This window comes from Salvelinus alpinus, chromosome 6 (genome assembly GCF_045679555.1).
Source record: "Salvelinus alpinus chromosome 6, SLU_Salpinus.1, whole genome shotgun sequence".
Lineage (NCBI taxonomy): Eukaryota > Metazoa > Chordata > Actinopteri > Salmoniformes > Salmonidae > Salvelinus > Salvelinus alpinus.
Window position 1 is genome coordinate 5,890,868 of NC_092091.1, and position 19,701 is coordinate 5,910,568.

Here is a 19,701-nt window from a genome sequence, read left to right on the forward strand (position 1 = left end):
ATGGTTAATATACAGTACCACGGATAAGGACTGAGGAGGTGTGGTATATGGTTAATATACAGCACCACAGATAAGGACTGAGGAGGTGTGGTATATGGTTAATATACAGCACCACGGATAAGGCCTGAGGAGGTGTGGTATATGGTTAATATAGAGTACCACAGATAAGGACTGAGGAGGTGTGGTATATGGTTAATATACAGCACCACGGATAAGGACTGAGGAGGTGTGGTATATGGTTAATATACAGCACCACGGATAAGGACTGAGGAGGTGTGGTATATGGTTAATATACAGCACCACGGATAAGGACTGAGGAGGTGTGGTATATGGTTAATATACAGCACCACAGATAAGGACTGAGGAGGTGTGGTATATGGTTAATATACAGCACCACGGATAAGGACTGAGGAGGTGGGGTATATGGTTAATATACAGCACCACGGATAAGGACTGAGGAGGTGTGGTATATGGTTAATATACAGCACCACAGATAAGGACTGAGGAGGTGTGGTATATGGTTAATATACAGCACCACGGATAAGGACTGAGGAGGTGTGGTATATGGTTAATATACAGTACCACGGATAAGGACTGAGGAGGTGTGGTATATGGTTAATATACAGTACCACGGATAAGGACTGAGGAGGTGTGGTATATGGTTAATATACAGGGTGGTAGCCGTTAAGTGACAGTGACTAAAGTTCAGGGCAGGGTAGTGTAACCGGGTGGTAGCCGTCTAGTAACAGTGACTAAAGTCCAGGACAGGGTAGAGTAACCGGGTGGTAGCCGTCTAGTGACAGTGACTAAAGTTCAGGGCAGGGTAGAGTAACCGGGTGGTAGCCGACTATTGACAGTGACTAAAGTTCAGGACAGGGTAGAGTAACCGGGTGGTAGCCGTCTAGTGACAGTGACTAAAGTTCAGGACAGGGTAGAGTAACCGGGTGGTAGCCGTCTAGTGACAGTGACTAAAGTTCAGGACAGGGTAGAGTAACCAGGTGGTAGCCGTCTAGTGACAGTGACTAAAGTTCAGGACAGGGTAGAGTAACCGGGTGGTAGCCGTCTAGTGACAGTGACTAAAGTTCAGGACAGGGTAGAGTAACCGGGTGGTAGCCGTCTATTGACAGTGACTAAAGTTCAGGACAGGGTAGAGTAACCGGGTGGTAGCCGTCTAGTGACAGTGACTAAAGTTCAGGACAGGGTAGAGTAACCGGGTGGTAGCCGTCTAGTGACAGTGACTAAAGTTCAGGACAGGGTAGAGTAACCGTGTGGTAGCCGTCTAGTGACAGTGACTAAAGTTCAGGACAGGGTAGAGTAACCGGGTGGTAGCCGTCTAGTGACAGTGACTAAAGTTCAGGACAGGGTAGAGTAACCGGGTGGTAGCCGTCTAGTGACAGTGACTAAAGTTCAGGACAGGGTAGACAGTGACTAAAGTTCAGGACAGGGTACTGGGCGGGGCTAGCTAGTGGTGACTATTTAACAGTCTGATGGCCTTGAGATAGAAGCTGTTTTTCAGTCTCTCGGTCCCAGCTTTGATGCACCTGTACTGACCTCACCTTCTGGATGGTAGCAGGGTGAACAGGCCGTGGCTCGGGTGGCTGAGGTCCTTGATGATCTTCTGGATGATAGCAGGGTGAACAGGCCGTGGAGTGTCTGGGCTTCTCTACCTGACCGTCTCATTACAACAGGCTACCCTGGTGGGTCTGATACAGGAGTGTCTGGGCTTCTCTACCTGACCGTCTCATTACAACAGGCTGCCCTGGTGGGTCTGATACAGGAGTGTCTGGGCTTCTCTATCTGACCGTCTCATTACAACAGGCTGCCCTGGTGGGTCTGATACAGGAGTGTCTGGGCTTCTCTACCTGACCGTCTCATTACAACAGGCTGCCCTGGTGGTTCTGACACAGGAGTGTCTGGGCTTCTCTACCTGACCGTCTCATTACAACAGGCTGCCATGGTGGGTCTGATACAGGAGTGTCTGGGCTTCTTTACCTGACCGTCTCATTACAACAGGCTGCCCTGGTGGGTCTGACACAGGAGTGTCTGGGCTTCTCTACCTGACCTCATTACAACAGGCTGACCTGGTGGGTCTGATACAGGAGTGTCTGGGTTTCTCTACCTGACCGTCTCATTACAACAGGCTGCCCTGGTGGGTCTGATACAGGAGTGTCTGGGCTTCTCTACCTGACCGTCTCATTACAACAGGCTGCCCTGGTGGGTCTGATACAGGAGTGTCTGGGCTTCTCTACCTGACCTCATTACAACAGGCTGCCCTGGTGGGTCTGATACAGGAGTGTCTGGGCTTCTCTACCTGACCGTCTCATTACAACAGGCTGCCCTGGTGGGTCTGATACAGGAGTGTCTGGGCTTCTCTACCTGACCTCATTACAACAGGCTGCCCTGGTGGGTCTGATACAGGAGTGTCTGGGCTTCTCTACCTGACCGTCTCATTACAACAGGCTGCCCTGGTGGGTCTGATACAGGAGTGTCTGGGCTTCTCTACCTGACCGTCTCATTACAACAGGCTGCCCTCGTGGGTCTGATACAGGAGTGTCTGGGCTTCTCTACCTGACCGTCTCATTACAACAGGCTGCCCTGGTGGGTCTGACACAGGAGTGTCTGGGCTTCTCTACCTGACCGTCTCATTACAACAGGCTGCCCTGGTGGGTCTGATACAGGAGTGTCTGGGCTTCTCTACCTGACCTCATTACAACAGGCTGCCCTGGTGGGTCTGATACAGGAGTGTCTGGGCTTCTCTACCTGACCTCATTACAACAGGCTGCCCTGGTGTGTCTGATACAGGAGTGTCTGGGCTTCTCTACCTGACCTTCTCATTACAACAGGCTGCCCTGGTGGGTCTGACACAGGAGTGTCTGGGCTTCTCTACCTGACCGTCTCATTACAACAGGCTGCCCTGGTGGGTCTGATACAGGAGTGTCTGGGCTTCTCTACCTGACCTTCTCATTACAACAGGCTGCCCTGGTGGGTCTGACACAGGAGTGTCTGGGCTTCTCTACCTGACCGTCTCATTACAACAGGCTGCCCTGGTGGGTCTGACACAGGAGTGTCTGGGCTTCTCTACCTGCCCGTCTCATTACAACAGGCTGCCCTGGTGGGTCTGACACAGGAGTGTCTGGGCTTCTCTACCAGACCGTCTCATTACAACAGGCTGCCCTGGTGGGTCTGATACAGGAGTGTCTGGGCCTGACGTGGTCTGACCTGTAATGTCACTCTCTTGCCTGTCTGTCTGCTCACACTCAGGTACATGGAACACGTGTCTCCTATTTCTCCTGTATGGAACTCCCTCAGGTGTCATTACGTCATGTGACCTGGTTGCCACTGTTTTCACCACACGGGCCTCAACGCTCCATGTTTTCCCATCATGCATTTCCCCCCTATCATTTGGACTGAGTGCACAGAGCACCTTGGACCCTTTGTCATCGTACGATTTCTGTTCCCTCTTTCCTCTCCGTTTGTTAAGAATCACCTGGTCCTGCTGCTCTGTTTCTAGGAGGACAACCTAGTGTGGAGTTTCCTGTTGAACAACAGCTCTGCAGGAGACACACCAGGTTTCAGTGGAGTAGCCCTCTAGTTTAACAAGATACGGATCTGTCTTTGAGTCCAGAGCTTTCTTAACCAGTAGTTTGACTGTTCTGACCCCGTTCTCCTCTAACCCATTAGACTGTGGGTACAGTGGGCTGGAGGGGACATGCTTGAACCCCTACAGCTGATCAAAATCACTGAAAGCTGAACAGCTGAACTGTGAGGTGTTGTCCGTACGGACTACCTCTGAGACCCCATGACGAGCAAAGAATGACTCAATGTGAGTTATCAGCTGACTAGCAGTAGTGTCCTTCAGCAAAGCTGTCTGGGTAATGAGAGTCCATCAGTAGAACATGGTTCTCTCCCTCCAGAGAACAGACATCTCGTCCTACTTGGTCACATGGTCTCAATACCTCTTCTTCCTCAACCCTCATTGGCTCTTTGCTCTGTTTTGACCTGTATTTCTGGCATGTTCCACAGGCTCTGACTGTCTGCTCTATATCACCATTCATCTTGGGCCAGAATAACTCTGCTTCTGGATGTCGTTTTGACTTTTCCATCCCTAGATGGTCCTGGTGTATTTTGATCAGAATGTTTTTCTGTAATTCATGAACCCTTAAACAGAATTCCATCCAGTACAGATATCTCATCCCTGTGTTGACCATAATGGTAGGGTATAGGTCAACTCCCTCCAGTACAGATATCTCATCCCTGTATTGACCATAATGGTAGGGTATAGGTCAACTCCCTCCAGTACAGATATCTCATCCCTGTATTGACCATAATGGTAGAGTATAGGTCAACTCCCTCCAGTACAGATATCTCATCCCTGTATTGACCATAATGGTAGGGTATAGGTCAACTCCCTCCAGTACAGATATCTCATCCCTGTATTGACCATAATGGTAGGGTATAGGTCAACTCCCTCCAGTACAGATATCTCATCCCTGTATTGACCATAATGGTAGGGTATAGGTCAACTCCCTCCAGTACAGATATCTCATCCCTGTATTGACCATAATGGTAGGGTATAGGTCAACTCCCTCCAGTACAGATATCTCATCCCTGTATTGACCATAATGGTAGGGTATAGGTCAACTCCCTCCAGTACAGATATCTCATCCCTGTATTGACCATAATGGTAGGGTATAGGTCAACTCCCTCCAGTACAGATATCTCATCCCTGTATTGACCATAATGGTAGGGTATAGGTCAACTCCCTCCAGTACAGATATCTCATCCCTGTATTGACCATAATGGTAGGGTATAGGTCAACTCCCTCCAGTACAGATATCTCATCCCTGTATTGACCATAAGGGTAGGGTATAGGTCAACTCCCTCCAGTACAGATATCTCATCCCTGTATTGACCATAATGGTAGGGTATAGGTCAACTCCCTCCAGTACAGATATCTCATCCCTGTATTGACCATAATGGTAGGGTATAGGTCAACTCCCTCCAGTACAGATATCTCATCCCTGTATTGACCATAATGGTAGGGTATAGGTCAACTCCCTCCAGTACAGATATCTCATCCCTGTATTGACCATAATGGTAGGGTATAGGTCAACTCCCTCCAGTACAGATATCTCATCCCTGTATTGACCATAATGGTAGGGTATAGGTCAACTCCCTCCAGTACAGATATCTCATCCCTGTATTGACCATAATGGTAGGGTACAGGTCAACTCCCTCCAGTACAGATATCTCATCCCTGTATTGACCATAATGGTAGGGTACAGGTCAACTCCCTCCAGTACAGATATCTCATCCCTGTATTGACCATAATGGTAGGGTACAGGTCAACTCCCTCCAGTACAGATATCTCATCCCTGTATTGCCCATAATGGTAGGGTACAGGTCAACTCCCTCCAGTACAGATATCTCATCCCTGTATTGCCCATAATGGTAGGGTACAGGTCAACTCCCTCCAGTACAGATATCTCATCCCTGTATTGACCATAATGGTAGGGTATAGGTCAACTCCCTCCAGTACAGATATCTCATCCCTGTATTGACCATAATGGTAGGGTATAGGTCAACTCCCTCCAGTACAGATATCTCATCCCTGTATTGACCATAATGGTAGGGTATAGGTCAACTCCCTCCAGTACAGATATCTCATCCCTGTATTGACCATAATGGTAGGGTATAGGTCAACTCCCTCCAGTACAGATATCTCATCCCTGTATTGACCATAATGGTAGGGTATAGGTCAACTCCCTCCAGTACAGATATCTCATCCCTGTATTGACCATAATGGTAGGGTATAGGTCAACTCCCTCCAGTACAGATATCTCATCCCTGTATTGACCATAATGGTAGGGTATAGGTCAACTCCCTCCAGTACAGATATCTCATCCCTGTATTGACCATAATGGTAGGGTATAGGTCAACTCCCTCCAGTACAGATATCTCATCCCTGTATTGACCATAATGGTAGGGTATAGGTCAACTCCCTCCAGTACAGATATCTCATCCCTGTATTGACCATAATGGTAGGGTACAGGTCAACTCCCTCCAGTACAGATATCTCATCCCTGTATTGACCATAATGGTAGGGTACAGGTCAACTCCCTCCAGTACAGATATCTCATCCCTGTATTGCCCATAATGGTAGGGTACAGGTCAACTCCCTCCAGTACAGATATCTCATCCCTGTATTGCCCATAATGGTAGGGTACAGGTCAACTCCCTCCAGTACAGATATCTCATCCCTGTATTGACCATAATGGTAGGGTATAGGTCAACTCCCTCCAGTACAGATATCTCATCCCTGTATTGACCATAATGGTAGGGTATAGGTCAACTCCCTCCAGTACAGATATCTCATCCCTGTATTGACCATAATGGTAGGGTATAGGTCAACTCCCTCCAGTACAGATATCTCATCCCTGTATTGACCATAATGGTAGGGTATAGGTCAACTCCCTCCAGTACAGATATCTCATCCCTGTATTGACCATAATGGTAGGGTATAGGTCAACTCCCTCCAGTACATACAGTGGGGAGAACAAGTATTTGATACACTGACGATTTTGCAGGTTTTCCTACTTACAAAGCATGTAGAGGTCTGTAATTTTTATCATAGGTACACTTCAACTATGAGAGACGGAATCTAAAACAAAAATCCAGAAAATCACATTGTATGATTTTTAAGTAATTAATTTGCATTTTATTGCATGACATAAGTATTTGATACATCAGAAAAGCAGAACTTTATATTTGGTACAGAAACCTTTGTTTGCAATTACAGAGATCATACGTTTCCTGTAGTTCTTGACTAGGTTTGCACACACTGCAGCAGGGATTTTGGCCCACTCCTCCCTACAGATCTTCTCCAGATCCTTCAGGTTTCGGGGCTGTCGCTGGGCAATACGGACTTTCAGCTCCCTCCAAAGATTTTCTATTGGGTTCAGGTCTGGAGACTGGCTAGGCCACTCCAGGACCTTGAGATGCTTCTTACGGAGCCACTCCTTAGTTGCCATGGCTGTGTGCTTCGTGTCATTGTCATGCTGGAAGACCCAGCCACGACCCATCTTCAATGCTCTTACTGAGGGAAGGAGGTTGTTGGCCAAGATCTCGCGATACATGGCCCCATCCATCCTCCCTCAATACGGTGCAGTCGTCCTGTCCCCTTTGCAGAAAAGCATCCCCAAAGAATGATGTTTCCACCTCCATGCTTCACGGTTGGGATGGTGTTCTTGGGGTTGTACTCATCCTTCTATTCCTCCAAACACGGCGAGTGGAGTTTAGAGCAAAAAGCTCTATTTTTGTCTCATCAGACCACATGACCTTCTCCCATTCCTCCTCTGGATCATCCAGATGGTCATTGGCAAACTTCAGACGGGCCTGGACATGCGCTGGCTTGAGCAGGGGGACCTTGCGTGCGCTGCAGGATTTTAATCCATGACGGCGTAGTGTGTTACTAATGGTTTTCTTTGAGACTGTGGTCCCAGCTCTCTTCAGGTCATTGACCAGGTCCTGCCGTGTAGTTCTGGGCTGATCCCTCACATTCCTCATGATCATTGATGCCCCACGAGGTGAGATCTTGCATGGAGCCCCAGACCGAGGGTGATTGACCGTCATCTTCAACTTCTTCCATTTTCTAATAATTGCGCCAACAGTTGTTGCCTTCTCACCAAGCTGCTTGCCTATTGTCCTGTAGCCCATCCCAGCCTTGTACAGGTCTACAATTTATCCCTGATGTCCTTACACAGCTCTCTGGTCTTGGCCATTGTGGAGAGGTTGGAGTCTGTTTGATTGAGTGTGTGGACAGGTGTCTTTTATACAGGTAACGAGTTCAAACAGGTGCAGTTAATACAGGTAATGAGTGGAGAACAGGAGGGCTTCTTAAAGAAAAACTAACAGGTCTGTGAGAGCCGTAATTCTTACTGGTTGGTAGGTGATCAAATACTTATGTCATGCAATAAAATGCAAATTAATTACTTAAAAATCATACAATGTGATTTTCTGGATTTTTGTTTTAGATTCCGTCTCTCACAGTTGAAGTGTACCTATGATAAAAATGACAGACCTCTACATGCTTTGTAAGTAGGAAAACCTGCAAAATCGGCAGTGTATCAAATACTTGTTCTCCCCACTGTATATCTCATCCCTGTATTGACCATAATGGTAGGGTATAGGTCAACTCCCTCCAGTACAGATATCTCATCCCTGTATTGACCATAAGGGTAGGGTATAGGTCAACTCCCTCCAGTACAGATATCTCATCCCTGTATTGACCATAATGGTAGGGTATAGGTCAACTCCCTCCAGTACAGATATCTCATCCCTGTATTGACCATAATGGTAGGGTATAGGTCAACTCCCTCCAGTACAGATATCTCATCCCTGTATTGACCATAATGGTAGGGTATAGGTCAACTCCCTCCAGTACAGATATCTCATCCCTGTATTGACCATAATGGTAGGGTATAGGTCAACTCCCTCCAGTACAGATATCTCATCCCTGTATTGACCATAATGGTAGGGTATAGGTCAACTCCCTCCAGTACAGATATCTCATCCCTGTATTGACCATAATGGTAGGGTACAGGTCAACTCCCTCCAGTACAGATATCTCATCCCTGTATTGACCATAATGGTAGGGTACAGGTCAACTCCCTCCAGTACAGATATCTCATCCCTGTATTGCCCATAATGGTAGGGTACAGGTCAACTCCCTCCAGTACAGATATCTCATCCCTGTATTGCCCATAATGGTAGGGTACAGGTCAACTCCCTCCAGTACAGATATCTCATCCCTGTATTGACCATAATGGTAGGGTATAGGTCAACTCCCTCCAGTACAGATATCTCATCCCTGTATTGACCATAATGGTAGGGTATAGGTCAACTCCCTCCAGTACAGATATCTCATCCCTGTATTGACCATAATGGTAGGGTATAGGTCAACTCCCTCCAGTACAGATATCTCATCCCTGTATTGACCATAATGGTAGGGTATAGGTCAACTCCCTCCAGTACAGATATCTCATCCCTGTATTGACCATAATGGTAGGGTATAGGTCAACTCCCTCCAGTACAGATATCTCATCCCTGTATTGACCATAATGGTAGGGTATAGGTCAACTCCCTCCAGTACAGATATCTCATCCCTGTATTGACCATAATGGTAGGGTATAGGTCAACTCCCTCCAGTACAGATATCTCATCCCTGTATTGACCATAATGGTAGGGTATAGGTCAACTCCCTCCAGTACAGATATCTCATCCCTGTATTGACCATAATGGTAGGGTATAGGTCAACTCCCTCCAGTACAGATATCTCATCCCTGTATTGACCATAATGGTAGGGTATAGGTCAACTCCCTCCAGTACAGATATCTCATCCCTGTATTGACCATAATGGTAGGGTACAGGTCAACTCCCTCCAGTACAGATATCTCATCCCTGTATTGACCATAATGGTAGGGTACAGGTCAACTCCCTCCAGTACAGATATCTCATCCCTGTATTGCCCATAATGGTAGGGTACAGGTCAACTCCCTCCAGTACAGATATCTCATCCCTGTATTGCCCATAATGGTAGGGTACAGGTCAACTCCCTCCAGTACAGATATCTCATCCCTGTATTGACCATAATGGTAGGGTACAGGTCAACTCCCTCCAGTACAGATATCTCATCCCTGTATTGACCATAATGGTAGGGTATAGGTCAACTCCCTCCAGTACAGATATCTCATCCCTGTATTGACCATAATGGTAGGGTATAGGTCAACTCCCTCCAGTACAGATATCTCATCCCTGTATTGACCATAATGGTAGGGTATAGGTCAACTCCCTCCAGTACAGATATCTCATCCCTGTATTGACCATAATGGTAGGGTATAGGTCAACTCCCTCCAGTACAGATATCTCATCCCTGTATTGACCATAATGGTAGGGTATAGGTCAACTCCCTCCAGTACAGATATCTCATCCCTGTATTGACCATAATGGTAGGGTATAGGTCAACTCCCTCCAGTACAGATATCTCATCCCTGTATTGACCATAATGGTAGGGTATAGGTCAACTCCCTCCAGTACAGATATCTCATCCCTGTATTGACCATAATGGTAGGGTATAGGTCAACTCCCTCCAGTACAGATATCTCATCCCTGTATTGACCATAATGGTAGGGTATAGGTCAACTCCCTCCAGTACAGATATCTCATCCCTGTATTGACCATAATGGTAGGGTATAGGTCAACTCCCTCCAGTACAGATATCTCATCCCTGTATTGACCATAATGGTAGGGTACAGGTCAACTCCCTCCAGTACAGATATCTCATCCCTGTATTGACCATAATGGTAGGGTACAGGTCAACTCCCTCCAGTACAGATATCTCATCCCTGTATTGCCCATAATGGTAGGGTACAGGTCAACTCCCTCCAGTACAGATATCTCATCCCTGTATTGCCCATAATGGTAGGGTACAGGTCAACTCCCTCCAGTACAGATATCTCATCCCTGTATTGACCATAATGGTAGGGTATAGGTCAACTCCCTCCAGTACAGATATCTCATCCCTGTATTGACCATAATGGTAGGGTATAGGTCAACTCCCTCCAGTACAGATATCTCATCCCTGTATTGACCATAATGGTAGGGTATAGGTCAACTCCCTCCAGTACAGATATCTCATCCCTGTATTGACCATAATGGTAGGGTATAGGTCAACTCCCTCCAGTACAGATATCTCATCCCTGTATTGACCATAATGGTAGGGTATAGGTCAACTCCCTCCAGTACATATATCTCATCCCTGTATTGACCATAATGGTAGGGTATAGGTCAACTCCCTCCAGTACAGATATCTCATCCCTGTATTGACCATAATGGTAGGGTATAGGTCAACTCCCTCCAGTACAGATATCTCATCCCTGTATTGACCATAATGGTAGGGTATAGGTCAACTCCCTCCAGTACAGATATCTCATCCCTGTATTGACCATAATGGTAGGGTATAGGTCAACTCCCTCCAGTACAGATATCTCATCCCTGTATTGACCATAATGGTAGGGTATAGGTCAACTCCCTCCAGTACAGATATCTCATCCCTGTATTGACCATAATGGTAGGGTATAGGTCAACTCCCTCCAGTACAGATATCTCATCCCTGTATTGACCATAATGGTAGGGTATAGGTCAACTCCATCCAGTACAGATATCTCATCCCTGTATTGACCATAATGGTAGGGTATAGGTCAACTCCCTCCAGTACAGTTATCTCATCCCTGTATTGACCATAATGGTAGGGTATAGGTCAACTCCCTCCAGTACAGATATCTCATCCCTGTATTGACCATAATGGTAGGGTATAGGTCAACTCCCTCCAGTACAGATATCTCATCCCTGTATTGACCATAATGGTAGGGTATAGGTCAACTCCCTCCAGTACAGATATCTCATCCCTGTATTGACCATAATGGTAGGGTATAGGTCAACTCCCTCCAGTACAGATATCTCATCCCTGTATTGACCATAATGGTAGGGTATAGGTCAACTCCCTCCAGTACAGATATCTCATCCCTGTATTGACCATAATGGTAGGGTATAGGTCAACTCCCTCCAGTACAGATATCTCATCCCTGTATTGACCATAATGGTAGGGTATAGGTCAACTCCCTCCAGTACAGATATCTCATCCCTGTATTGACCATAATGGTAGGGTACAGGTCAACTCCCTCCAGTACAGATATCTCATCCCTGTATTGACCATAATGGTAGGGTATAGGTCAACTCCCTCCAGTACAGATATCTCATCCCTGTATTGCCCATAATGGTAGGGTATAGGTCAACTCCCTCCAGTACAGATATCTCATCCCTGTATTGACCATAATGGTAGGGTATAGGTCAACTCCCTCCAGTACAGATATCTCATCCCTGTATTGACCATAATGGTAGGGTATAGGTCAACTCCATCCAGTACAGATATCTCATCCCTGTATTGACCATAAGGGTACAGCTTGTACCCTCCTGAACCTTATTTTACCATTTCACTATTTGAAATCATGTAAAACTTATTGGTGACTGGGGGGCAGTATTGAGATGATTGGATGATGAGTAAACCTCCTGCTACTCAGCCATAAAAGCTAGAATATAGAAGTCGATTTAGTAGATTTGGAAAACACTCTGAAGTGTCTAAAACTATTTTAATGATGTCTGTGAGTATAACAGAACTCATATGGCAGGCGAAAAAAAACAGAGACAATATCCAACCAGGAAGTGGCAAATCTGAGGTTGATCAATTTTCAACTGTAAAGGATCATAAGGGCTCTTTGAGTCAGTGGTCTGGCAGAGTGCCACAGGCTCGTGACACGCGGTCATGTGAGAGGTAGCTCCCGTTCCATTGCATTTCTGAAGACAAAGGAATTCTCCGGTTGGAACATTATTGAAGATGTATGTTAGTAACATCCTAAAGATTGATTCTGTACATCGTTTGACATGTTACTATGGACTGTCTACGGAACTTTTTGACATCACTGCATGTTTTGGAACTACTGAATCTAACACACAAATGTAAAATTAGATTGTTGGATATAAAACTGCACTTTATCGAACAAAACATACATGTATTGTGTAACATGAAGTCCTATGAGTGTCATCTGATGAAGATCATCAAAGGTTAGTGATTCATTTTATCTATATTTCTGCTTTTTGTGACTCCACTCTTTGGCTGGAAAAATGGCTGTGTTTTTCTGTGACTTGGTGGTGACCTAAAATAATCGTTTGTGGTGCTTTCGCTGTAAAGCCTTTTGAAATCAGACACTGTGGCTGGATTAACGAGAATGTTATCTTTAAAATGGTGTAAAATACTTGTATGCTTGAGGAATTTTAATTATGAGATTCTGCACTTTCACTGGCTGTTGGCTACCGTCCCGGATATCCCAGAGAGGTTAAAAAACTTTATCTGGGCTTGATTAAACTTGGCTGGTACAATGGAACAAATAGAACAATACTAAAAGTTCAAAACCCTGACCACCTGACACTCCAGGCAGGCAAAAGCAAACGCTCAATGTATTTGAAAGATTTCAAATAGTATTTAAACCCAGGTCAGGAGTGGATGATGAAAGGAAAGGAAAGGAAAGGAAAGATTTCAAATAGTGTCACACCCTGACCATAGAGAGCCCTTGGTTCTCTATGGTGTTGTAGGTCAGGGCGTGACTAGGGGGTGTTCTAGTCAATTATATTTCTATGTTTGGGTTTGAGTATGGTTCCAAATTAGAGGCAGCTGATTATCATTGTCCTTGTTCCCACCTGCATTGTGGGATATTGTTTTAGTTAGTGATTTGTGCGCTCCGTGACTGCACGTTTGTTATATTCTTTGTTGTAAGTTTCACTATTAAATATAATGTGGAACTCTACGCACGCTGCACCTTGGTCCACTCATTTCAACAATCGTGACAAATACTATTTGAACCCAGGTCAGGAGTGGATGATGTTGGTGTATTGGTACTGAATATACCAGAGATGGAGACAGGACAGACTGGAACAGAACCAGTGAGACCCAGACCAAGACTCAACCAATAGAGACCTCTAGACCTCTAGACCCATGTGTCTCACCTGTAATGAGACCAAGACCAGTTTAATTGTGGACCAATGAGACCCAGACCAATTTAAATGTGTCTCACCTGTAATGAGACCAAGACCAGTTTAAATGTGTCTCACCTGTAATGAGACCAAGACCAGTGTAAATGTGTTTCACCTGTAATGAGACCAAGACCAGTTTAAATGTGTCTCACCTGTAATGAGACCCAGACCAGTTTAAATGTGTCTCACCTGTAATGAGACCAAGACCAGTTTAAATGTGTCTCACCTGTAATGAGACCCAGACCAGTTTAAATGTGGACCAATGAGACCCAGACCAGTTTAAATATTGACCAATGAGACCCAGAGTGTGAACATTAACACTAGTGTGATGATGATGCTGTCAGTACAGCATAGTGTGGTGAGGTTCAGAGTTGGTCATTAGTCCTCAAAGGGGATGGTTTCATTCTATGGAGCAGCAGTGGTCTTCATGACATTGTGCATGTTGGAGATCAGCTCCATTACAATCAACTGAGAAGAATAACTCATCTACAAATCACCTTTCTTCTCCAATAATGACTCACTAAGGGGGTTTCACACCAACCTGGTTTGGAGTGGGGGGTTTCACACCAAACTGGTTTGGAGCGGGGGGTTTCACACCAAACTGGTTTGGAGCGGGGGGTTTCACACCAAACTGGTTTGGAGCGGGGGGTTTCACACCAAACTGGTTTGGAGCGGGGGAGTTCACACCAAACTGGTTTGGAGCGGGGGGGTTTCCAACTTGTCTGGTCTGGTGTGAACACTATCCACACTCTGGAGTGCCTCAAACAATCCACCTAGGTTCTCTCTAAAAGGCTGGTCTAGTTCCGTTTCCATTCACACCCCGTGGGGCTGTAGTATCGTGGTGCGTTTTGCTGCAGGTGTCAACCCAGTCCGGACAAAACACAGGAAAAGAACCAAGCGCTCAGTATTATTGGTTGTTTGACTGGGAACGTTTGATCAAATGCAACATTATAATAACTTGATATCTCTGAAACATGTTGTGAATAGCAGGGCATTTATGATCACATCTGTAAGGGGGTTAATACAGTTCTATTCCAGCCACTAGGGGGCAGCCCATGGGGAATATAGAATAACAGTTGTATTCCAGCCACTAGGGGGCAGCCCATGGGGAATAAAGAAGAACAGTTGTATTCCAGCCACTAGGGGGCAGCCCATGGGGAATAAAGAAGAACAGTTGTATTCCAGCCACTAGGGGGCAGCCCATGGGGAATAAAGAAGAACAGTTGTATTCCAGCCACTAGGGGGCAGCCCATGGGGAATAAAGAAGAACAGTTGTATTCCAGATACTAGGGGGCAGCCCATGGGGAATAAAGAAGAACAGTTGTATTCCAGCCACTAGGGGGCAGCCCATGGGGAATAAAGAAGGACAGTTGTATTCCAGCCACTAGGGGGCAGCCCATGGGGAATATAGAAGGACAGTTGTATTCCAGCCACTAGGGGGAAGCCCATGGGGAATAAAAAAGAACAGTTGTATTCCAGCCACTAGGGGGCAGCCCATGGGGACTAAAGAAGAACAGTAGGCTTTCCAGCCACTAGGGGGCAGCCCATGGGGAATATAGAAGAACAGTTGTATTCCAGCCACTAGGGGGCAGCCCATGGGGAATAAAGAAGAACAGTTGTATTCCAGCCACTAGGGGGCAGCCCATGGTGAATATAGAAGGACAGTTGTATTCCAGCCACTAGGGGGCAGCCCATGGGGAATATAGAAGAACAGTTGTATTCCAGCCACTAGGGGGCAGCCCATGGGGAATAAAGAAGAACAGTTGTATTCCAGCCACTAGGGGGCAGCCCATGGGGAATATAGAAGGGCAGTTGTATTCCAGCCACTAGGGGGCAGCCCACGGGGAATAAAGAAGTACAGTTGTATTACATCCACTAGGGGGCAGCCCATGGGGAATATAGAAGTACAGTTGTATTCCAGGCATTAGGGGGCAGCCCATGGGGAATAAAGAAGAACAGTTGTATTCCAGCCACTAGGGGGCAGCCCATGGGGAATAAAGAAGAACAGTTGTATTCCAGCCACTAGGGGGCAAACCATGGGGAATAAAGAAGAACAGTTGTATTCCAGCCACTAGGGGGCAGCCCATGGGGAATAAAGAAGAAAAGTTGTATTCCAGCCACTAGGGGGCAGCCCATGGGGAATAAAGCAGGACAGTTGTATTCCAGCCACTAGGGGGCAGCCCATGGGGAATAAAGAAGGACAGTTGTATTCCAGCCACTAGGGGGCAGCCCATGGGGAATAAAGAAGGCCAGTTGTATTCCAGCCACTAGGGGGCAGCCCATGGGGAATAAAGAAGGACAGTTGTATTCCAGCCACTAGGGGAAACCCAGGGGGAATGAAGAAGGACAGTTGTATTCCAGCCACTAGGGGGCAGCCCATGGGGAATAAAGAAGAAAAGTTGTATTCCAGCCACTAGGGGGCAGCCCATGGGGAATAAAGAAGAACAGTTGTATTCCAGCCACTAGGGGGCAGCCCATGGGGAATAAAGAAGAACAGTTGTATTCCAGCCACTAGGGGGCAGCCCATGGGGAATAAAGAAGAAAAGTTGTATTCCAGCCACTAGGGGGCAGCCCATGGGGAATAAAGAAGAACAGTTGTATTCCAGCCACTAGGGGGCAGCCCATGGGTAATAAAGAAGGACAGTTGTATTCCAGCTACTAGGGGGCAGCCCATGGGGAATAATGAACAGTTGTATTCCAGCCACTAGGGGGCAGCCCATGGGGAATAAAGAAGAACAGTTGTATTCCAGCCACTAGGGGGCAGCCCATGGGGAATAAAGAAGAACAGTTGTATTCCAGCCACTAGGGGGCAGCCCATGGGGAATAAAGAAGGACAGTTGTATTCCAGCCACTATGGGGCAGCCCATGGGGAATAAAGAAGGACAGTTGTATTCCAGCCACTAGGGGGCAGCCCATGGGGAATAAAGAAGAACAGTTGTATTCCAGCCACTAGGGGGCAGCCCATGGGGAATAAAGAAGGACAGTTGTATTCCAGCCACTAGGGGGCAGCCCATGGGGAATAAAGAAGGACAGTTGTATTCCAGCCACTAGGGGGCAGCCCATGGGGAATAAAGAAGGACAGTTGTATTCCAGCCACTAGGGGAAACCCAGGGGGAATGAAGAAGGACAGTTGTATTCTAGCCACTAGGGGGAAGCCCATGGGGAATAAAAAAGAACAGTTGTATTCCAGCCACTAGGGGGCAGCCCATGGGGACTAAAGAAGAACACTAGGCTTTCCAGCCACTAGGGGGCAGCCCATGGGGAATAAAGAAGAACAGTTGTATTCCAGCCACTAGGGGGCAGCCCATGGGGAATATAGAAGGACAGTTGTATTCCAGCCACTAGGGGGCAGCCCATGGGGAATAAAGAAGGACAGTTGTATTCCAGCCACTAGGGGAAACCCAGGGGGAATGAAGAAGGACAGTTGTATTCTAGCCACTAGGGGGAAGCCCATGGGGAATAAAAAAGAACAGTTGTATTCCAGCCACTAGGGGGCAGCCCATGGGGACTAAAGAAGAACACTAGGCTTTCCAGCCACTAGGGGGCAGCCCATGGGGAATAAAGAAGAACAGTTGTATTCCAGCCACTAGGGGGCAGCCCATGGGGAATATAGAAGGACATTTGTATTCCAGCCACTAGGGGGCAGCCCACGGGGAATATAGAAGGACAGTTGTATTCCAGCCACTAGGGGGCAGCCCACGGGGAATATAGAAGAACAGTTGTATTCCAGCCACTAGGGGGCAGCCCATGGGGAATAAAGAAGAACAGTTGTATTCCAGCCACTCGGGGGCAGCCCATGGGGAATATAGAAGGACAGTTGTATTCCAGCCACTAGGGGGCAGCTCACGGGGAATATAGAAGGACAGTTGTATTCCAGGCACTAGGGGGCAGCCCACGGGGAATATAGAAGAACAGTTGTATTCCAGGCACTAGGGGGCAGCCCACGGGGAATATAGAAGAACAGTTGTATTCCAGCCGTTAGGGGGCAGCCCATGGGGAATAAAGAAGGACAGTTGGAGTGGACTGGGGGAGAGGAAGAAAAACTAACAACAAATGCTGTAACATCAGACTGACATGATAACAATTCTAGTGTCATGACGTTGCCTGCGTGGGTATAGCAAACCCCATCCCCCTCTCCCTGCCTCTCCACCACAACCCATGCGGTGATCACAGAGAGATGTCGTAAATTCCTGAGAATCTCCCCACCACAAACAGTATTAAGACAGAGGGTAAACTTTCAGGACAAAGGAATTCTCTTCCACCTCACAGAACTTGAGGTACGAACATATTTCATGTTCCTGCCAAAGTAGGAAAGATTGGTGAAGATCCTAGCTATTAACATGTCCATTTGTCCCCATGTGGGAATCTCAGGAGAGACTGTGGGACCACATTACCATACCGCTGTTTATATAATAACCTCAGATATGAGGTTTACATCTGTTTGTTGTATAAAATGAATGAGTGAGTATGATACTGTTTGTATAATTGTGTAATATGATTTTGGACTGTTTAATTAAGAAAAATACAAATACCTTTTTGATTTGAACTAAATCCAAGGACCGCCCTGAGCCCAGTATGGGTCAGAGACCATGGGACCACCCCTCTCTGCTATCTGAATAAAACCCAACTCCTAAGAAATTACCATTAAGACCATGTTTCTCTCAATCACGAGAGGACAAAGGTTGCAGACCAGCTTACCTCGATAACGAGAGGGCCAAGGTTTGAGACCAGACTGCGGAATCTTTTAACCATACCACGTGGTTAAACTCTTATACGAATCATAACAAGTCTTTGATATTGACTTCTAGTCTGCAGCTAGGAATTCTGTATCATTGAACGCGAAGAAAGACAACCGCCGAAACAATCATTCTTTAACGAATGTCCCTCAGAACAATCCACAACCGAGACAGAACTTCACTCCAACCAAAACGAACTTTTCTCCAACGACCAAGGCGACACACACACTGGACGTAACTATATATATATTGATTGCAATTGTTCCCGAATGAGTGAGCGTTCATGTGTAAGGATTAGCATGTCAATTGTTATAGTTATGGACTCTGTAGTGAATTCTTAGTCGAACGCAACTTTCCCTTTGTCTAACAGCCGCCATGCCGGTTTAGCCCACTAGGGCATATTCCTTCCACCATTTCATGTAACTATTTTAAGTTTGTTTGTTTATGCATTTCTGTGAATTAATTAGTTAGTAATAAATAAATGATTTAAGACAATTGATGTATGGATGACTCATAGTGAAGACTGGGTTCGTGCAGATCAGCGATTTACGACGTTTGGAATGAGACTGACGAAAGGTAGAATAAATACAAATTGAATTAGAAGACCATTGATCAGATAGTAAAATATCGGAAAGGTTATATTGGGAAATAATAACCTTGTAATCTAATAACTTTCCCTGGTGCCCTCGAATTCATAGTTAATTAGTTACGCTATTACTCAAGTGGTCGCGTAATCCCTAATTATAGGAATCTATGATAAAAACTAGTAAGTCTTCAATTTAACGATAGCAAAGACACGACACTAGTAAACAGTATCTTTCACGTTGTAGTTTATATCATCAGATCATAGAAAGGGTAACACCTATGCAGATTAGGGGAGAGCAGGGCCAAACAGGAGATAAAGGTTACTGAATATATTCACTGCACCTCACAGTTCTAGTCAGAAGACCAAAGCAACAGTAGTATGAATATGGGAGGAAGACAAGTGATGCTTCATGATGATTATAGATAGATGTCATGTGACCATTTCTGATAAATAAACATTTGACTTGGATGAACACCTGGTTTTGTTGAGGCATTTTAGTTTGTTTGTCATTTGGCAATGTGAAACCAACCGGACCAAATTAAAAAAATACAATGTGAAAAATAATCAAACTCTGATTCCAGCTACAGCTCATAATTTAACAGATTAAACTCCATTGTGGAGGAGGTTTCTGATCCCAGCTACAGCTCATAATTTAACAGATTAAACTCCATTGTGGAGGAGGTTTCTGATCCCAGCTACAGCTCATAATTTAACAGATTAAACTCCATTGTGAAG